The sequence below is a fragment of the Dipodomys ordii genome, unplaced genomic scaffold (genome assembly GCF_000151885.1).
Source record: "Dipodomys ordii isolate 6190 unplaced genomic scaffold, Dord_2.0 Scaffold30, whole genome shotgun sequence".
Lineage (NCBI taxonomy): Eukaryota > Metazoa > Chordata > Mammalia > Rodentia > Heteromyidae > Dipodomys > Dipodomys ordii.
Window position 1 is genome coordinate 4,036,442 of NW_012267246.1, and position 21,779 is coordinate 4,058,220.

The 21,779-nt window shown below is 46.2% G+C and overlaps 1 pseudogene; it reads left to right on the forward strand.

Moving 5' to 3' along the window:
- Positions 1 to 14,044: 14,044 nt before the first annotated feature.
- Positions 14,045 to 18,793, forward strand: LOC105985641 (annotated as a pseudogene).
- The last annotated feature ends 2,986 nt before the right edge of the window (positions 18,794 to 21,779 follow it).

Consider the following 21,779-nt stretch of genomic DNA (forward strand, 5'->3'; position numbering starts at 1 on the left):
GTCATTGAAAAGGTAGTAATCCCTGTCAGCCTGGAACTCAAAATTTAGCCTAGGGGATTAGACAATTCCACAAATAAGCTCAGAAAAACATGAGAAATGTTGTCATCGAGGAACACCTCACACACACCAAAAAGAAAACCATCGGGCCCAGCAAGATGGGGGTGGGTTGGCTTTGATCAAGATATATTACAAATGCACTCAAAGATGCCCACAAATAGACATGCTAAATTGATAACCCTTTACACAACTCCTTAAAGATACTAATAAAAAGAGAAAAAGGAAACCAAACTTTGCTTCTCTGCCAAGGGCAAGAGACAGGAATAGCCAAGGGAAGGCCTCATAACAATCTGTGAACTAGGCTGGTAAGAAAATGAGACATTAGCGGTAGGAAATGCATCCCAGCTGTGGGCATAGAAATGTGGGGACTGCGTGTGGACTTGTAGCAGTGAAAACTCAGACTGGAAATCCCCAGAGGGGGAAAAAATCCAGTGTTTAATGAGACACACAAAGGCTAAAAGAAATTCATTCTAGAGAAGTCATACAGTAAAATAAGTAATGTCTTTCTGTTGAGAGTTATCGTTGCATTGTCAGTTGCTTTCAATTTAAAAAAAAATATGGAGGGCTGGGAAGGTGGCTCAGTGGTAGAGCGCTTGCCTTGCATGCCTGAGGCCCTGGGTTCGATTCCTCAGCACCACATAAGCAAAAAGAAAAAAGCCGGAAGTGGCGCTGTGGCTCAAGTGGTAGAGCGTTAGCCTTGAGCTGAAGAGCTGAGGGACAGCGCCCAGGCCCAGAGTTCAAGCCCCACGACTGACCAAAAAAAAAAAAAAAAGTCAAACCAAGCGTCCCAGAGTTCAATTCCACCAGTCTACCCAAAACAGATCGTCAGTATCTTCCTAATCCATGTGTGAACAATTGACGCACTGAAGAAATATAAGAGCTACAGTTTGGGAAATCGATTTCATCACAGAGCGTCCCTTAGCTCCGGTCGGCCTTTCTACCTCAACTGGAAGCAGGAGAGCAGCGCAGGCACTCTGGGAAGTGTTAACTCTGCGCTCCAGCCTTTTCTTCACCATTAACTGATGATCACATGACTTTGAACAACGTCCAGCATCATATTTTGCAAAACAGAACATCATCTGTCTTTTAACCACATTGTGAAGATGGAATTTTCCTAGGCTGTGTGTCCTGGATCCCAAACCTAGAAAATACCCATTCAATGACAACTTCCTTCTTTGAAGTCCTTAAACTTTAAGATTTGCATCTAAGTCAGATAGCGTTCATGTTCAGTAATTTTCCACTGACTAATGCTACCCTTTGATAACATTAAATGATATAGTGATGTGTCTTATATTTTGGAGACTGAAGATAAAATAGTTGGGAAATCATCTCACAATAATCATGAATATTCTGCTTGTGCATTCCTGTCAGCTCCTCCCATTGTTGATGATGCCTCAATTCCTGGAGTGGAAAGTTATCTGCACACTGAACTACAAGTAAGAAATTGAGGGGTGCTGATCCCCATTCTCCCAGCAGCTGTGTATGACAGATTAGCAAATCCGCTGCATCTGGGGTCAAGTCTAATCCCATCCCCATAGTGATTCCAGTAATCCTCTGGCCTCCATCTTGGGGGATAAACCTTACTTCAGGCCTAGGAGAGAATGTTGGCTTTTCTATTGTTCTGTGTCTGGATTAGATTCTGTGTTAGTGTCATGTGTACATAAAACAGCCAAGACTCCTACAATTCTGCCACCATTTGTAAGAAAGCTGAGCCAGAATGTTAATCATGAGAAAGGAGTTTATTCAAAACCTGTCAGGCCAGGAGAAAACACTGCTTCACAATCAGAAATGCAGAAGGACTTCAGACCTGACCTCTTGCTCTCATCCCAATGAATAACCACACTCTGTCTCCTGGGACCAGTAAGGGGAGTGCAAAGTTCTGATTTTTTCTTAAGCTAATGTTTCCCTCTGATCAGAAATGCTATAAAGTTAATCGATTCTGTGGCTATAATCAAGAAATCTAATAACAACAGATGCTGGAAGGGATGTAGCCAAAAGGGAACCCTGCTGCATTGTTGGTGGAAGTGTAAACTTGTTCAACCACTCTGGAAACAGTTTAGAGGTTCCTCAAAAGACTACACATAGAGCTCTCCTCTGAGTTCAAATTCTGGTGTTTCTCATATACTCTTTATGTAAGCTGGGAGAAGATTCTCACAATACAAGCTTCAGTATTCTTATATGTAAAAATGGGGAAGGATGTTTACCTCCTTTCAGGGAGGGATGTTATTTAAAGAACAAATGTTCAAAAACAAGCACTTAAAGTTAAAGCCAAGATCAGGGGGAATCACAGTTCCTTGCCAACTTGGACAAAAAAGTTCCTAAGACCCCACCTCTACAAAAGAAGCTGGGAGTGGTGACATTGGCTTATGCATCCAGCTCGTGAAAAGAGAAAAGTAGGAAGACTGTGGGCCAGATACAAGCCCAGGAAAAAGCCAAGATCCTACCTTCAATAACCAGTGCAGAATTGCTGGAGGCATCGCTCAGGAGTGGAATGGCTAGCAAGGATGAGGCTCTTAAGTTCAGACCCCCCATAACACTAAATAATAGCAACAATAACAATAATAGTAAATGCCTGTGACTGTAATAGGCACATGGTAGCCTAGTAATTTGACCAAGTAATTCAAGTTCTGCTTTTAGAACCATTAATCATTGATTTGGATTTGCATGATTAATTATTCAGCATTAATGATTCTCAGTGCCCCCACGGTAGGTCTGGGAGGCTTCGCTCTGTGCAGACTCTAAGAGTCAAACCGTTCCCACACACATAGTGGAGCATGCACTTCAGAAGCCTTCCCGGCCTAGTTCCTCATTTGCTCGAGAGTTCATTCTGTTCTGCTCTTAAATTTTAGCTCCATTTCATGGAGATGAGTTTAAATCGCTTTCGTGGTTAGATATGAATAGAGCTTTTTATTTTCAAATCTTCATTTGAAAATGGAAACCATATCACATAACTTACTGAGAAATGACACTCGTGTCTGACTGGAAATTTGAGAAAATTGCGAGTGTGAATTTCAGAATGCGAGCCTGACGTTTGCAGTTAATTCCTCTGTGAGGGGAAGTCAGCAAGTGGGCGGCGTGGGTGTGGGTACCCGTGCACACATGTATGCCTCTGTGTGTGTGTGTGTGTGTGTGTGTGTGTGTGTGTGTGTGTGTGTGTATCCCCCTGGGACACACTCTCAGACCAACTCTCCACAATCTGCCAGGAAAGAGAAGCAAATGACAGTTTCTTCTAGGAAAATAAAATACTGGTGCTAACTTCTTTGTGGGAATTATATTGAAGAAGGGGGTCTGCTTTAAAGCTGGGAGGAGAGCTGGTTGGGTTCTGTATTCTTTCTGGTGCTAGTGGGACTTAAGGTCTTTTGCTCCCTCTTGGCTTGCTGGTGCTACATCACTTGAGCCACAGCTCCACTGCTGGCTTTTTTGTGGGTTAATTGGAGATAAGAGTCTCCTGGGTTTGTCTGCTTTGACTGGCTTCCAATAAAGATCCTCAGATCTCAGCCTCCTAAGTAGCTGGGATTATAGGCGTGAGCCACAGTGCCGAGGTCCAGCTCACACATATTCTTAACGTGGGCTGGATCTCTGAACACAGCTCGATTTTGTAGCCGTTTGCTGACTCTACAATCAGTGGTTTTGACATTTTAGAGCTTCTGTTTCCCATGTGCATAATAGTAAAACTCAACAAAAATTACCTCCAGGTTTAGAAGGAGGGTTGAAATAAAATAGAACATATGAATAATCTTTAGTCAGGTGCCAAACTTTAGTGGAAACATTACTGTGAGCAGTAGAAATAGTAATGTTGATTCATTGCCTTATATCTAAATAGATGGATGATATATAGATAGATAAATAGATAGATTCATGATTGATAGACAAGTGATGAGTGATAGATGACAGATGAATGGCAGAAGATAATCCCTACGCATATATATGCATATGCATCGTTTGCATTGCTTACCTCAATAATCCCAAGACCACCACATGTGAAGACTTGGCTTATACCTTCCAGCAGCTTCTCCTCTCTCTGTAACTTGGTTCAAGTGTTCATAGTTTACTCAGATAGAGTGGCTGGTTCAAACAAGCACTGGATGGAAGCTGTCATGTGCTGGGGCAGTGGAGACCGCTCCCCGGCACCCCTCCCAGATGAGCAGACGTTCTGGAGCTCTGAGGCACAGGCCAGCAAGGAAAGCCAGGCACACCATCCAGGGTCCAGGGTACTGGGCGGACAGGGAGACTGAGGGCTCCTGCCTTTGAGTAGCAGACTGTGCAACCAATGGGAATGCACCACCTTGCCCCATCTTCCAGTGGTCAGAAAGGCTGCAGGGCAGCAGGAAAAAGCCATTAGTACAGCCATAGCTGGACAGAAGTGGGAGGGAGAGGGAGGGCCCCTCAGGAGACAGAGAGCTATGCAACACAGAGGCCCTGTGGGTGAGGAGGCTCTGAGCATGGAGACAGGCACTGGCTGTGGAGAGGTGGCCACAGATGTCTTGTGGCTGACGGAGCCTCTGTGCACAGGGTGTGATCAGGTCACAAAAGTGAATGAAATCGGCACCTTCAGGCAGTTGCAATCTACCAAAGCATCATCCAAGGCAGCCTCACCGGTCCTCGCTGCTCTGCTTGCTGGGAGGCGGAAGGAGGCTGTCCGTGGAGAACGCTGGCTGCTCCCCACTCCCCACACACTGGCGTGGTCGGAGGCCACGGCTGGGCGTGGCTGACCCTGACACTGGTCTCTGTAGGCCCAGCACCTGCCTGCGGCCTCCAGCGCAGCCTAGCGTCAGCTGAGCCCTGATGTTCAAAGCCAACACACTCAGGGCTGTCAGGAGCCATGACTGACCCCCATCCCCGAACACCAGAAAGCACAGCAGCCCCCATGGAGCTGTAGCAGGGCTGGGGGAGGGGCCTCCATGGGTCATCAGAAGACCATGGTGGCCACAGAAGAGGACAACTTCAAGCTCTAATGGCGTCAGGCTCCAGGGAACAAGAATGGCTGAGACTGTGTAAAACTCCACAGCTTCAGACTTGATAGCCCATAGTGCAGACACTGGGAGAGCGGAGCCTTTAGACCAGACTCTGCGCCTGCCCTCTCCTTCTGCTCCCATTTGGAAGAACGCCACGCCAAGTGGTGTCACCAGCATCACCTCTAACAACACAGGTGCCCGGGCATTGCCTCAACTCCCTGAAAATGCTTTTTTATGTCTACAAAGTCATCAACGATGTGACAATTTCCATTAGCACCTCTGCAGATAACAGGTACCAAATAAAAGGCAAATTGCATTGTGATGAATGCATTATAACAATGATTTTCGACTACTTTTAGATCAACTTTTATTTGGCTTTATAAAAAAGGTACTTAAAAGTACTCCAGCATACAAGAAGTTTGAAAGCCTGAAGCATGTTATTATTAAATTCGGCAAAATATTTTTATAAGTGTAGCAGAATTATTCATCTTGTATCTAACTTGCTTAAGCAAAGCAAAATAAGCTTTTGCTATCTGTTTGTCTATGTGGCCGTATCGACTTCCTTAACGCAGTCTATGTATTCATTATGCAGGGTAGCATCTTCATGAGGGTTATAATATCCTCGAGATATTTATCGAGCATTATTGGCTGGGAAATGTTGTTATTTTTGCAGTGCATGTTTGTTGCATTTATTAGGTTTAGCGGATATGGTGACTGGTGAGTTATGATGTATTTGGTGTAATGGGAGGCTCTCCTGAGAAGTACATAAAATTAGAAAGGAATGAAACCAACCAAATCACTATTCATTCTCACAATGGGCAGGAAGCGCTTTCCCACAGCCCCTGGACGAGAGGCTGCTACACCCACTCTGAGGAGCCCAGCCCAGCGGTCCCCGGGCCCGGCCGGCAGAGGGCAACCTCATGGAGAAGAAGCCGGGATGCACACGCACAAACTAGACAATCATCTTCTTGTCAGTGGTAGCAGTCAGGACAGACCTAAAGGTCAGGGGAGGGGAAGGGGCCAGGCACTGGGAGGGGCGGGGAGGACTTTCACTAGAGGACATCCAGGGAGCCATTTCAGAGGGGACCACGTTTCTGCTGAGATCCAGAGGGCAAGAATCGGAATGAGACATCAGGAAAGTAACAGATGGCACCCAGGACTGTGACCTTGAAGTTGTCAGTTTGGGATAAGGATTCACTGCATCATCATCATCATCATCATCACAGTTACTAGCAGCCATGAGAATAGAATTCAGAGTGCTTTCTTGCTTGAGTCACAACCCCCGTCAAGATTTTTTTCTGCAGATCAAAAAGAGAAGTGGCAGATCTGAGCATGACCGCAGAGAAGCTGGGACAGGAAGATACCTGCTTCACCCCGCCCTCCCAGGCTTCTTTGTGGCCAAGGAGATAGCAAATAATCATGAATCCATGTCCCCGATGGTAGCCATGACATGGTGCCCTGAGGGCCACAGGGCCCCTGGGACCCAGCCGCTCTGCCTCATCGGCAGTCATGGGCCCACTCCACGTGATCCCCCTGCCGGAAAGTCCCTAGAAAGCACCGACATCATATAGGTCCGTTATAAATTGTAGTCGCTAATTTAAGTAGCTCACTAACATTTTATTAATGCTCCCATTGTACAGATGAAGAAAGAGAGGCTCGGGAATTTATAAGTTGCCCGGCTACATCACTTCAGAGTCCTATTCTGATAGGACTCTCAGGTGGTCTTCTGCCTTCAGAGATACCTGCTGCCCTCCTTTTTATCAACCCCCCCTCCAGTCATGGAGCTTGAACTCAGCCTGGGCACTGTCCCTGAGCTTTTTCCACTCAAGGCTGGCACTCCACCACTTTGAGCCACAGCACCACTTCTGGTTTTCTGGTGGTTCATTGGAGATAAGAGTCTCACAGACTGGGCTGGCCTCGAACCACGATCCTCAGATCTCAGCCTCCTAGGTCTCGAGGATTACAGGCATGAGCCACCAGTGCCCCACCCTGCCCCCTCTTCTTCACAGCCTCCATGGTGACAGTGTGTGCCCACAAGTCCAGCTCCTTCCCTTGGACCCTCTCACATTCCTGCTGGAAGAGGGTGTGTTTTCTCAAACACAGTAACCATCTCAAAAGTACACATCAAGTAGATGAGTAGAAGTGCAATGGGCTGTCCTGCCTTTATGAGCATACCTGTAATTACACGTCCACACACACATCAGAAGCACTAGAAACATTGCATCCATCATTCTGGTTAAGACTAGCCCAAGGCAAGACGGACTTGCCAAGAGAGATGCGAGACTTCAGACAGAAGATCAGTGACCTCGCAATTATCCCGTGCCCCCTGAAAGCCCAGCTCAGCCACCAAAGCACATTGGGTACCGTGAGCTCAAGCCTGGCAGTGGCCAGCTCGGCCCATGTACTTTATCCCTTGCATCATTAGCCCAGAGATACAATCAGACAGTGCTAGAGCACACAAATGTCCCACTCCAGCCACAGGCCTGTAGTGCAAGCCGCCACGCTTCATGTGACGCCAACCAAATCTGTCACAGAGTCTAAACTGACCAATAAATCCATATTGAGAGGAGAGAATAATTTGAGTAATGATAAAAGGTAACCGATTGAGTTTCTTTTTATTTTATTGGCCCAAGATTCCTGCTGCCCAGCTGTCATATTTAACTCTTCAGGAAATGACGATACGCATGAGAACCTTCCTGATGTGGGGGTCACCAGTGGGAATTAAGAGTGATGGTCACTCCCCCCCAGGACCTACTAATTGTTAGAGCTGAGGTTGGGTTAATGGGGAAGAAGTGAGTGGAAGAGTTGGCGGGCACTCGGTATGTGGTATGTGGATGCAGTTGCTATGGCAATGGGTTGGTTCACCCAGAGACAGAAGCTGGAAGGCAGGATGCTTGGAAGCCAGGGTGGGCATTGTCAGCATGAAGCTCTTCATCTTGACTTACAGCCATGGCGCTTCTGGGTCGTGGCCACCAAAGGCCATTTGGGTTCTAGCATTGTCTTGGCAGAAGCAGTGGCTCGTAGGCTAATGCCACGGTATCTGGCAAATGTTCTAACTGTGGTGTCTGGCCCACAGCCTCCCACAGCCATACCAGAAAGGACAGCATATTGCCTGGCAATGTGAGGAGGAGATCACCAGGCTCTTACATCTTCAATAGTGGATTTGGTTCATCAAACACTGCAGCTCCTAATACGGACATTCTTTCCAATGCACGGAAATCACATAAATACAGCACCCTGGCTTGTCCCAGTGTTGTGGCCGTGCTGTGCAGATGACAAGATCAGGGGCTTGTTTGCAAATCTGAGGCTGGAGAAGAGGACTATGATTCTCAGGACAGTGAGATGCAGGAGCAATGGGAGGTACTAAAACTAATGGATAACCCTCAAATTGCACATCAGCAGTAGCACGCAGCCTCGTGTCTCTTGTTCAGATGCACTGTGCGTATTAAAGTCTGGGAAAGCCTGAGAAAGATTAAGGAGAAAGTGATGTCCTGTCTTCAAGCATTCCAGGATATCCTAGTGCTAAGGCCTTGTGGTTCTTTCTCATCTCTTGGTTGGTAGATTGGCTTGTCCCCAGCTGCATCTTTGAGCCATTTGCCTAGGACTCCATTCCTTGGGGAATCTAATGCAAGGTCACAGCTTCAAGCCCAGTCCACACGCTGACTCCTTCCATTTAAGCGTCTGCAGTGTCTCTGTGACATCTTACCCTGCTATCAGCCTGACATGTCAGGAAACCCAACAGCGAATTTATTGTTGTCTACCCCAACAATGGGTGCTGTTGACTTTTGTTTTCCAAATTAATGGACACAAAATCATTAATGGCCCAGCCCTTCACGCTCCCACGTAGAGAATTGATTCTTTTTTTTTATTGTTGCTTTGTTTTTGTTTGCTTTCGCCAGTCCTGGGGCTTGAACTCAGGGCCTGGGCACTGTCCCTGAGCTTCTTTTGCTCAAGGCTAGCACTCTACCACTTGAGCCACAGAGCTACTTCCAGCTTTTTCTGTTTATCTGATACTGAAGAATGAAACCCAAGACTTTATGTATGCAAGGCAAGCACTCTATTACTGAGCCACATTCCCAGCTCCTTTAAAGATGTCTTGTGATAAAAATGTTCCTTTTCTAAACTAGCATGATTGGAAAGTACTTAATAGATACCAGTAAATGCATTGTTGCCTTGTAGATTAAGTGAGTTAATGTTTGTGAAAGATGCATTGGAGCTGCACAGTCAGGACTCATAAATGCCAGCTAGGTTTGAATTTGAATTTTGTTTAATCAGCCTTCTCCAAGGTACTTTGAGGAAGCAGTAGAGCAGCCCTGTGTCCTGTCTTTGAACTTGGGTTCAGGACCCCCTCATATAGGAGTGACTAGGAATCCAGCCAATCGTAAAAGCTCCATGCAGACAGACCAACCACACACACCCTGCATCTGCAGTGCCTGGCCCACAGCCTGGCCTACGTCAGAGAGCTCAGAGGTCACCGAGATGAGTGAGCCTATGCTCTCAGCCACTGGCTGAGAGATTGATCACGACAATGTCACTCTCGAAGCTTCACCCACAGCAGCCCCCTGAAGGCCGTGCAGGCTTCACCAGACATTCTGTCCTGCTATCATTGTGCTAATAATGAACTAAAAATATAAAAATAACATCCTTGTTAATGAATCATAACGCCTTTTCTGTGGTGCTTCATGATTTTAAAAAAAAAAAAAACCTCTGAAAAAGCTAGGCGAAGGAGTCATGACATATTAATGATTTCAAATGTGTGCCTGAATGACAGAACAGAAAGCAGCATGAATAATTCAAGTGAGACACCCATTTTTTTTCCATCTTGAAAAGGGTTGAAGCATGAACCGCGGGGGAGGGGAGGCCCTGGAAAGATGGGCTGCTATATTGTGTTGTCCAACAGGATCCGTGCATTTGACGGTTAATGCAAGTTTGAGAAGAACAAGACTGTGGGTAGTGGGTTTCAGGAGATAATGGTCAATCTGTTGATGCCACAGATAGCTTCTTCCAACCCCAGGTGCGCTGGGAGAGTTAAGACTACATGTTTGATGTCCACTGAACTACAGTCTGTTTTGTGAACTCAGATCTCCAAATCCTAAAGGAACGGTCTCTGAGAAGAAAGGGCAGGAAGCGGCAGTGGGGACCCTGGCTTCGTCCACTCCCTGCTGATCTCCATCACATACTGGAACACGTGATAGGAGCTGGACATAGAAAAGTGTGAGAAGGGTCTGACTGACAACATCCAGCTGTACACAACATAGGGCTGCCTCTTGGCCTCCATATTTCTGTCTTTTTCCCTTCAACTACCTTTGAAAGCATAGTCATACTGTGCCCAAGAAAAACGAATCTATGCTGGGCAGTGATACATACCTCTAATCTTAACACCCAGTAGGCTAAGGCAAGAGGATTGTGAGTTCCAAGCCATCCAGGGCTACATAGCAAGACTCTACCTTGAAAAACAAGAAAACAAGTAGTGAAGTCTATTCTAGCTATGTGTAGTTTGTCATGAGTTAACATAGCAGTGGGATCTACCTAATGCAGAGTAAATTACATAGATCTAGTATGCACATAAAATACTATGTGATGCATTATAGACATAAAGTGAATACAGAAAATATATTTTAACAGTGCAGGAAAATGTTTTAGGAAAATCCTGTGTGTCTGCTCAAGGCTCAAATTAATAGGAATTTAGGAGTTGAATGATTAGGGCACAACTGACCTCGGAAAGACCATGAATTCAAAGCTCTCTTTCAGAGGCTCAGTAGAATCCATAAATCAATAAGTATTTGAACCAAACCATAAATTATTTGCTGCAGGTTGTTTTCTAGAAGTTTGTCCAAAGGGATTAAAACAAATGGAAAAGTGGAGATCAGCCCACAGGTTGGCGCAGCAGTCAAAACCAGGAGAAAGGGTAATCTGTCCATCCATTCACCCACTCATCCATCCACCACCCATGCATCCACCCATTTACCAACCTGTCCATGCATCCATTCATTCTCCCATATATCCATTCATCTGACCCATCCATCTATCCACCCACCTATCCATTTACCTATTCATCTCTCCATCCACCTACCTATCCTCCATCCTCCCATCTACCCACCCTCCCATCCATCCACTTTCAGCCATCCACTCATCCATTCAACTATTTCTCCATCTATCCATCCCCCACCCACCTACCTATCTACCCCTTCACCCACCTACATACCCATCCTCTTATTCATCTACTCACTTACCCATCATTCAATCTATTCATTTATCCATCCAGTCATCCAATTCATCTATCCCTCCATCTACTTATTCTCCATATCTAGCCATCCACTCACCCATCCAACTATTTATCCACCCATTCACCCATCCACAATTCACCTATTCACTTGTCCTCCCATTTTCCAACTATTCATCCACTCGTCTCACATCCACCTATCCACCATTCATCATCCCACCTGCTCATCCACTCATATGCAGAATATGTATCAATGTCCAATACTTGCAATGTGCTGTGGATCTGAGATAAAAGTCACTATGCTTTACATAAACTCTCACCTAGGGTGAGACCTCCAGGGAACCCTATAGTCTGGTTAGCATGGGCTACACTGGCAGGAGGAGAAGATAAAGTCTCACAGAGACAGGGCAACGGCTACAATTGAAGGCAGCCTGATATTTCAGGCATTCAAGAGTCAGAATATATCTCCTTCCTGTAAGAATTGGCTACATGAATCTCAACTTCCTAGTTTCTCCCTTATTTTTACCCCATAACTTATCTAATCACTTCTACATGTTTTACAGGCATTTTCCATGAATCCATATAAAAAAAAGTCACACAGGACTGTTTTTGCTAGCTCAGTCACAACTATATATAAATCATATGAGTGCATTTGGTTAAACATCCTACACGTTGTTCAAAAATAGACCAAGGCCTTAATCTAAAGATTTGCAGAGTCTTTATTTAAACATCTCTGTTGTGCCACACTGTGTGGTAGGAAGTTATTTTCTCAGCATCCTGACATCACAATGCATATTATACATGTGTATTTTGGTCGCTAATAGCCTACAACATAAGACACGCAAGTGTTGTTAGCCTAGAATGAAATGGAACATTGTCCAATTCAGAGGGACCTGCAAGTGAAATAGGTTCCCTTTGGTCTACATAACGGGATTGCTTTCAGCTGAGTTTGGTTATTCTTCCTAAGTGTGCTGGGGTAAGTCTCCCACTCCCGTGTGGTCCCCAAGGCTCTGAGTGGGTGAGCTGGACATGCTGGCATGGGCCTTACCTTGTGTAAGTGAGCATGAGCTTCAGAGGAGCTGCTTTACCTCCCAGTCAAAGCTCCACCATCCTGGCCTTCGAGGCCTTTGACATCTGCACACAGATGCCCTCTGACTTATGCAAACTCCACCAGACACCAACACTCCATGACAATTCAGCCACCTCTTTTCCCTACAGCCCAAGGGAAGTCTTCTGGTTCAAAACCTTACAGAGACAGTAACAATTCCTTGAGAACTAAACCCACTGTGGAGTGAAATCTACTTGTTAAACAATTGCAAGGTATAATATGCACACGGTAGAGGCAGGACTACAGTGGGGTTATACCTAGCAAAAGCCCTGCCCTTAGAGCCCACAGGCTGTAAACATCATGTTTGCTATGACCATTAAGAGATAAACAGCATATATAAGTGACACATTCTCTGTAAATTAAAAAAAAAGCCAGGGGCAGTAACTCTTACCTATAATTCCAGCTAGTTGGGAGGTAGAGAACTGGACATCAAGATTCAAGGTCAGCCTGGGTATAAATGCTTATGACACTTCATCTCAATCAGTGTTGAGGTACAGTGGTACATGCCTGTCACCCCAACAACAAAGGGAGGCACAAATAGGAAAATCCAGGCCAGTCAGGGTATAAAGTGAGGCCCTATCTTGAAAAGGGACTAATGGAGTCACTCAAATGGTGCATTGGCTATTTATCAACTCTTAGACCTGAGTTCAAACCCCAGAACCACACAAAAGGAGGAAGGAAAAGGAAGGAAGGAAGGAAGGAAGGAAGGAAGGAAGGAAGGAAGGAAGGAAGGAAGGAAGGAAGGGAGGAAGAGAGGGAGGGAGGAAGGGAGGGAGGGAGGGAGGGAAAGGAGAGGAGAGGAAAGGAGAGGATCAGCTATAAACATGGTCCAGTGCCTCCAGGGAACATCTGGGCAGATGGGTGCAGGAAGTAGAGCTTTGGTGTTCATCAAGCTGTTGGTCTGGGTCCCGACACTGGTAATAGTCACCTGCGGCCCAAAGGACCAAGGAAACCTTAGGGTCTGCTCCTCCAAAGCCAGGAAACCTCCCCCCTCCACCTGCGGGAAGGGCCCTGAATGCTGGGAGTTTGGACATTTGAGCAGCTCTCCTGAGGATTATTCAGGAACACCAACACCCCTAAGCAGCCTCACTGATTAGCGAATACCAACCTGCGTGTCTGGGAAGTGTCCCCCACCCCCAGAGAGGAAGCAGAAAGCCTTCCTGTTCAGCCAAGAGCCGGGTGAACAGCCACCTCTGTCTGCGGCAGGAAGCGTGGGAGGGTGTGCACTGCATTCACTGGTGGACTGTGCGTGGGTATTGGGGTCTGGAGGGGTACAGGATAGAAGAGGGCTCACCCCTCAAAGTTCCTGCGAAAACAGATGGAGTCCTCAACCACTGTGATTATGCCACAGACAGTGCTAGTCGGTTCCGTTCTTGAAATAATCTTTTATTTAAATCACAGCTAATTGCTGTTTAGCAAATTTAAATTCATTGAGCACTTCAGAAATGTCTGCTTCACGGTCGGAAGCATTCACCATCAGGAGGAGTTGCCTTTCTCTGTTCCGTGGAATATTATCTAGTTGGTCTGAGTTGGAATTTTCTTTCTTCACTTCAAACAACAACAACACACACACACACACACACACACACACACACAGAGAGAGCCCCTCAGAAGCAGATCATCAGCTAGAAACCCCTTGGTGTGTGGAACCCCCAGCATGGATAGAAAACTGGCCAGGAATCCGCCGCCATCCTTGGCCTGGGTTTAAGAAATGGGCAAGTTCATGAACCCTGGGAAAGTGGTGCTGGTCCTGGCCGGACGCTACTCCGGACATAAAGCCATCATCGTGAAGAACATTGATGATGGCACTTCAGATCGCCCCTACAGCCATGCTTTGATCGCTATCCCCAAAAAGTGACAGCTAACATGGGCAAGAAGAAGATTGCCAAGAGGTCAAAGATCAAGTCCTTTGTGAAGGTTTATAACTACAATCACCTTATGCCCACAAGATACTCTGTGGATATCCCCTTGGACAAAACTGTGGCTAACAAGGATGTCTTCAGAGACCCAGCTCTTAAATGCAAGGCCCAACAGGAGGCCAAGGTCAAGTTTGAGGAGAGATACAAGACCGGCAAGAACAAGTGGTTCTTCCAGAAGCTTCCGTTTTAGATGTTTTTTGTTTCCATCATTAAAAATAGGGGGGAAAAAAAGAAAAAGAAAGCTGGCCAGGATCTCCTAGAGAGAAGGTGGGGAGAAAGGAGATGGCCACAGGAGGATGCCACCGGTCAGTCGGCCCAGACAAGGCCCTGGGGCAGCCCTGTCCCAGAGCTCGGCACCTGCGTGTCAGGTGGCTGGCTTTCCTACCGCTGAAGCCTCAGACTGAAGGCGTTATAGAGACAGTATTGACTCCTTGCAGATAAAATCACGGGCAGAAATCCATTTGGTAAGTCATTCCAGTGAAGAGCACACACACAAGAGGCAGGAGGGCGCCGCCCTCGGAGCCAGCAGGAAAAGCTACACCGTGGAAGCCCCTCTGGCCATCTTCCAGAAACATCCCAACCTGTTTCTTTCTTTTTTTTTTTTTTGGTCGGTCATGGGGCTTGAACTCTGGGCTTGGACGCTGTCCCTCAGCTCTTCAGCTCTACTGCTTGAGCCACAGCACCACTTCCTGTTTTCTGGTGGTTTATTAGAGATAAGAGTCTCACAGATATTTCTGCCCAGGCTGGCTTTGAACCGCGATCCTCAGATCTCAGCCTCCTGAGTAGCTAGGATTACAGGCGTGAGCCACAGGCACCCAGCTCCAACCTGTTTCTTTTACCCCCCGAGCATCTTGTCTACCTGCAGCAACACCAGCCCTGGTCTTGGTGATGAACTTGGCCCTCCGTACTGAGGATTCCAAAGCAGAGCCTGGTTCTCTTGCCCCACCCATCTCCCAGTGGGGGTGTCTTCATGTCTCCAGCTCACCCTCCTGCTATCCCTTGAGAGTCTTTTGCTCCTCCCCTCCCCCATGTTGACTCTTTTTCCGTGTCATTCCAGGCACACCCACAGCACAGGGCCTCTCCCCCCCCACACACACACCCAGTCACCATTCTTCAGCTACTTCGCCCTGAGATCTGGACCACTGCATGGCCAGCCCCCTGTCTTGGCTCTGTTTTCCCCCTTAGTGCTTACCACATGGGAATGATATGTACCCAGCTTTTGATTCGCTGGGTTGCACCTCTTCCCTTTTAGAACAGAAATTCCACTGGGCGCATAGTAGGCACTCAGTAAATGTGTTGAACAAAAATGTTGACACAGAAGGGCTGGGAATGTGGTTTAGTGGTAGAGTGCTTGCCTAGCATGCACAAAGCCCTGGGTTCAATTCCTCAGTACCACATTAGCAGACAAAGCCAGAAGTAGTGCTGTGGCTCAAGTGGTAGAGTGTTAGCCTTGAGCATAGCTCAAGGATAGAGCCCAGGCCCTGAGTTCAAGGCCCAGGACCAGTAAAAAAAAAAATAATTGTTGACACAATGGACTGTGCATGCTCACCTCGATGCTTAATATTCCTTGGGATTTTACTCAGAAGGGATGGATGTTATCCTGCCCATGCAATTGTAACCCCTCTGTACAGTATGTTCACAAATAAAATAAAATAAAATTAAAAAAAAAGAAGAAGGGATGGATGGCTAGCAAGACATCTGAGAAATCTTACTCCTGGTTCTCTTCTGAAGGCTCCATCTAAATATATGTGATAGAACATTTTATTTTTATTTTATGTCAATATGACTATAAGATCCGAAGCCAAGCCTATTGCTCCATATGCTTCAAGTATTAACTGTTGGAATTCTGCCTTTGCAATTCACTTACCTCTAATGTAGGCGAAAGTAAGCCACAGAGTCCTATGAGGGTGACTGAGGGGGGTGGTTCACACTGAAAGGAGTGGCCAAGTACCATGGCTCACACCTGTCATCCTAGCTACTCAGGAGGTTGAGATCTGAGGATTGAAGTTCAAAGCTAACCAGAGAAGAAAGTTTCCTGTGAGACTCTTATCTCCAATTAACCACTCAAAAAGTGGACGTGGCACTGTGGCTCAAAGTGATAGAGCACTAAGCTTGAGTAAAAGAGCTCAGGGACAGGCCCTGAGTTGAAGGCCTATGATGGATAAGAATAACTAAGGTTTTCAAGACTCCATCTCAACCGCTGCCACACCTGGCCATCTCCATGGCACAGGCAGTACACATAAGAGAGTCACAGCCCGAACAGACCCAGCCTAAGCAATGTGAAACAGGGCTGGGGGCGTAGCTCAAGTGCAGAGCACCTTTCTAGCAAGCACAAGGTCCTAAGTTCAATTCCCAATACCCATCCCATCAAAAATAAAACTAAAAAGAGGAGTGGCCGTGCCACCTCTTGATCTGCAGGTATGGAAGCATGCCCCAGGCATGGCAGGGGTGGAGGGGGGAAGAGGGGGGAGGGCAGGGGAGGGGGTTGTTGATCTCCTTCCTGCCATGAGTGAGAGGCACACAAGGGTCTCACAGACTCCATCTTGGGGTATATTATGGGGAGATGTGCACAGCAGAGTTTTCTTGAGAATATTGTTCTCCTGAGAAGGTCTGGATTATCTAAGAGGGAGGAAGCACAACATATAGTTAATGAAAAAGGAGGAGGAATTAATTTCTGAGGTGGCTTTGTTTGTTTACTTGCTTGTTTAGAGAAGGTCTTACTTTGTAGCCCTATTCAGTCCTTCAGCCCCCGTCTCATAAGAGGTGAATTACGGGCATGCACCACCACATCTAGCTCAGACATACTTCTTTTTCCTTTACTGTAAACCTAATAACATCATGAGGAAAAGATTTTTGAAGCCTTTGGTGAGCCCATGACCTTAATAAAAATTCATTTTCAGTTTTCATTTTTATATCTCTTGTCACTATACGCTTCCATATATATAATGACATAGATCTGTATGCATATAGATCATACTTATGTGCTTGCACTGGGGCTTACACGCAGCGCATCTCTCTTGCTTGACTTCCTTGCTCATGACTGGTGCTCTACCACATCACTCACACCTCCCATCAAGCCTTGTGCTGATTCAGAGCCTCACAGGCTTTTCTGCACAGGCTGACTCTGAACTGTCATCCTCCAGGTCACAACCTCCTGTGTGATGAGGGCTACCAAGGTGAGCGTCCATGCGCCCCGCCTCTCACTCTTCACCTCTGATATAGCTGTAACCATAGCATGAATGAACGCTTGGCACTTCAGACATGAGTTTGGGGTTTGCCTTTGTGATAACAGGCTAGAAGCTTTACCCATGTTATCTTAGCTCCTTCAAACTCATCATAATGTTGATCTGCAATAGTATTGGTCTGCCACAGTTTACCCATTCAGGAAAAGTTGCACCTCTTCCGGACTGCTTCTTTCTCCTCTTTCCCTGGACCTGCCAGCCGTTGGACTTTGTCAAAGCTAATCTTACTATTTACCTGGCATCATTCATGTTATCCCAGCCACAACCCCAGGCCTTCCATGAGGTACAGCAGGTAGTGCACAGAGGTGGGGGAGGGGACAGAGGGAGCCCCGTCCTCAGAAACATGCAGGGAACTCACTAGTGAAAACACGGAAGCTTTCTTATTCTGGAATTCAGTTTCTTCATCTTTCTTCCAAATGACATATATATATATATATTTTAAGTTAAGTACAGGTAGAGACTAGGTATGTAGATTTTTCCCTTCCCCATTCCTTTCCATCTGAAGTAAACACCCAGTGTTTAAAGAAGATGATGGCTAGGGTCCCCTCACAACTGCTGGAGAGGCCAGTCGGGAGTCCACAGCCTTCAGGGAAAACCATGGTTCTGAGAAAGGGACACAGAAGTTGAATGGAGCCATTCGACAAAGCTGGGCACCTGTCAGAATCATTCCTGGTGACATGTGAGACGCACAAGACCGCCATGAACCACAGAGGCCAGGATGCGATCAAACGAATGAGTGATGCACTCGGCCCATAGAATGATGCACTCAGCCCATAGAACAGACCCCTGGCAAATTGAATTCATTTGTCATCTTCTCACCACATAGGTAGATAAATATACATACATATGCAAGTGAGAAAATCAGAATTTTGAATCAATTTGAGCAGAGGTTTACATTAATACTTTAGTGAATAGTTCTGAAGGTGGAATGAAATTTTTCCCATCTCCAAATTAAAAGTGCTATCTATAGTGGTTATATGATCCCTGAACATCCAAGAAGGGATGTGGTGTTTAATGAGCACTAATGCCATAAATTAACACTGCAAAAATGTCTCTACCTGAAAGTATTACCATATCTGGCATTATTACGAGGCATTTATTTGAAGCCGAAAGTTTTCACACAGAACAAGGCATATTCTAAGATCTCTCTTCCCTTCATGGATAAGAAATATACATAAAAAAGAAAACAGATGAAATCTTCCAACTTTATATTTGGAAAGAAATTCGGAGCCTATTTTTCCAGCCCACAGTCTTGGGTGTAGATGAAGTAGATGAAGAGATCGGAAAAGATTGAATTGGATCCCAACCCATATGTAAATGAGTTGCCGCTTTGGTTATGCCAGCTCTGTGTTTTCTATCAGATGACACGGGATCTCTTTCAGCTAGAACTGAAATGTCTGTGAAGACAGAGTGGAAAAGGCACCAGGACTATAGAGAGGCAGCACAGTGTTGCTTCCAGGTTCTTAATCGTGACGGAGGACAGAGCTCTAGGCAATCCTGTGGAGCCAGCCTTTCATTTCCACATCTGCAGTGAACACAAATGATAAGGAAAATCCTTTGACAGGGGGAGGAGGTACAGAAAAAGAAGGATTCACCTCCAGCTAGACCTTCTAAGAACAAAGCCATAGAATCTTCCCATTTGTTTGTTTGTTTGTTTTGAAGATTTGGTTAACAGGTTTTAGAAATGCTTTCAGGAAGCAAACCCACCCATTATTAAGTCAGGTACGGTTATTGCTAAGGGCACGCATGGTTTCCATAGCAACTTCACTTCCATCTGCTTGACTCCACACTTGGTTCAGCCTGGGCCAGCGTGTTTAGACCTGTGGCGAGTTCACGCAGGTGAATGGAGCTGAATACACACCTACATCCAGACAAGGGGTGTTTTCAATAAGAACTGGGATTTCCTTTCTATCACATCATCATCTACTTAACCTTTGAGGCTTAGCTTAACTTTGTTCAGGGCTTTCAAGTCCTACGCACTGTATGAAAATATTCTTGTAATAAAACTTAAATCATGGCCAACTGTGTATTTTTTTAAAAAAATGATCTCATATTAGAAATAACCCAGATCCCAGCTGAGCAGAAACTCTGTACTTGAATCAAGGGACAGGTCTTCTCTGGGCCCCACTGCTAATTCCAGAACCTCAGCAGACAGAACAAAAGATATTTCAACCCCATTGGCCTTGAAAGCTGCTCCCTGGAGGACTCAAAACAGCTCTTCAATCATTTCCAACTGAGCCTCTCAATTGCTCTGTGATTCTTGATAAATTGGTTGATTGGGCTCAATGTATCCATCACACCCAGGGCTCAGTGCTTAGCTGATTGCTGTGTAGTGCAATTAGCAGGCTGAGCTATTTAGTGAGCTTATCTCCTCCTTCTTCTCCCGCCCCCTCAAGAAGACCCTGTCCCAACTCAAGAACTTCTTGTTCCACTGTTTTCTGTGATTGCCTTAGAAATGCAAACACTCTTGGGTATGTTTGGAAATTATTAACACATGGCATACAAGGAACTTGATTGGCTAGTAGAGGACTCAGGCTGAATTTGATTGGCCAGTAGAGGACACAGGCTGAACTTGATTGGCCAGTAGAGGACACAGGCTGAATTTGATTGGCCAGTAGAGGATGCAGGCCAAACGTGATTGGCCAGTAGAGGGCAAGGGCTGATCCTGTCACTAAACACCTTGAATGGAATCACCAAGAATAGCATTACAGAAGATTCTCAATACCATGCCCTTGAAAATGGTTTTAAAATAGTTACTGCCTTGTCATCTTCTTGCATTACATATTCCCTTCTCTCACTCTGAGACCCTGTAGGGCCCTCTGACCTGCCTCCTGCCATCCTCCTACGAAATGCATTGCATTTGTACCCCAATCTGGCTTTCCAGCTCCCAGGAAAGTAATGGTTTCCTAGAACTGCCCCCTTACTTCATCCCACCCTACTTTCTTTCTTTTCCCCACCTTCTCCTCACTGAGGATTTTGAGATGTTCAAGCCACAGGGGGCTCAAAGCTTTTGTCTTGGGGCTCAATGAGGTATCAGCAACCAGCTGAAGACTTGGATCTGAGCCTCCTCGGCTATCCACTGGTTAAAATAAGCCCGTTGTTTCTGTTGTTCAATGTCTGTGTGTTTCACACCACCTGCTACTTTCTTTACCTTCCCCCGACATCAGCTAGAACTTTCACCGGAAAGACACCCTACACACATCACTTTAACCAGAATTCTTGAAAAAAGTCTAAGACCCTCCTGTTCACTAACCAGTCCTTCCTCACCCTCTCTGTCACCAAACCCTGTGAGTATATTTTCTCTTGCAAGTGCCACTTTTGTTTATCACTTCTGGCCTAAGCTTTTGCGCTGGGCTCCTCATTGAGTAATCAAATCTACCACCACCTACCGGCACACCACCCACCTCACAGCTGCCCACTCCTAAGCTTCCAACTTATCCAGTACCACCATGGCACGGTCCGTGACATGTGCCCCTTCAAGTCCTCTATCCCCATAGATTTCAGAATAATGCTCATGCATTATTATATAATAATTACATAATAATTGTATATTATTGTTCAATAATCAGATGCGGTCTACATGCGTAGTTGCCTTTTCTGTCATCCTATCATCCACCTCAATTCTCGCCTGCCCATATGTAGCAGTATAGGTAATGCCTGTAACTCCTGCAGCTGGGACAGACTCTTCGTCTTCATGTGTGCTCCCTGGTTCCGCTCCCTGAAATGCTCCTCTGTCCATGGTTAAGGTGACATCCACGGTGATCGGTCTTACAAGTGTTTGCAGCTCTGTTTACCCGCTGTCACGCACTGCACTACAAACAGTGCATGCATTCCTTGAATCCTAATTCCCACCGAGATGGAGTTCACTAAGCCCCGCAGTACTCAGGGAACACCTCCAGTACTTATCAAGAGAACAGCTTCTGCCCATCAGATCACTTACGCAGTCAGTATTGATTGCCGTCTGTCATGTGATCAGGAAGAACTTAAACAGGTATTCTCCGGTGCCCACCACTGGAGTGTCACAGGAGGCAAAGCAGGCCCCTAGGTATCCAGAGACCAAACAAACAGAGAGTTTTAGTAGTGCCAGGAGAAGCACACTCACCTGCCAGGCTGAAAGAACAGACTCAGAGACACAAAATAGCATGAAACCCAGACCTGAATGGTGGTTGGTGGTCTGGCAAGTCTGGTGTCTGGTGGGCAGGTGCACCACCGGGGTGGCAGGAAGCGATCCTCCCCTGGTGCGGAAGTCCCTCCCCTCAGTCCTATTGGGCAGTG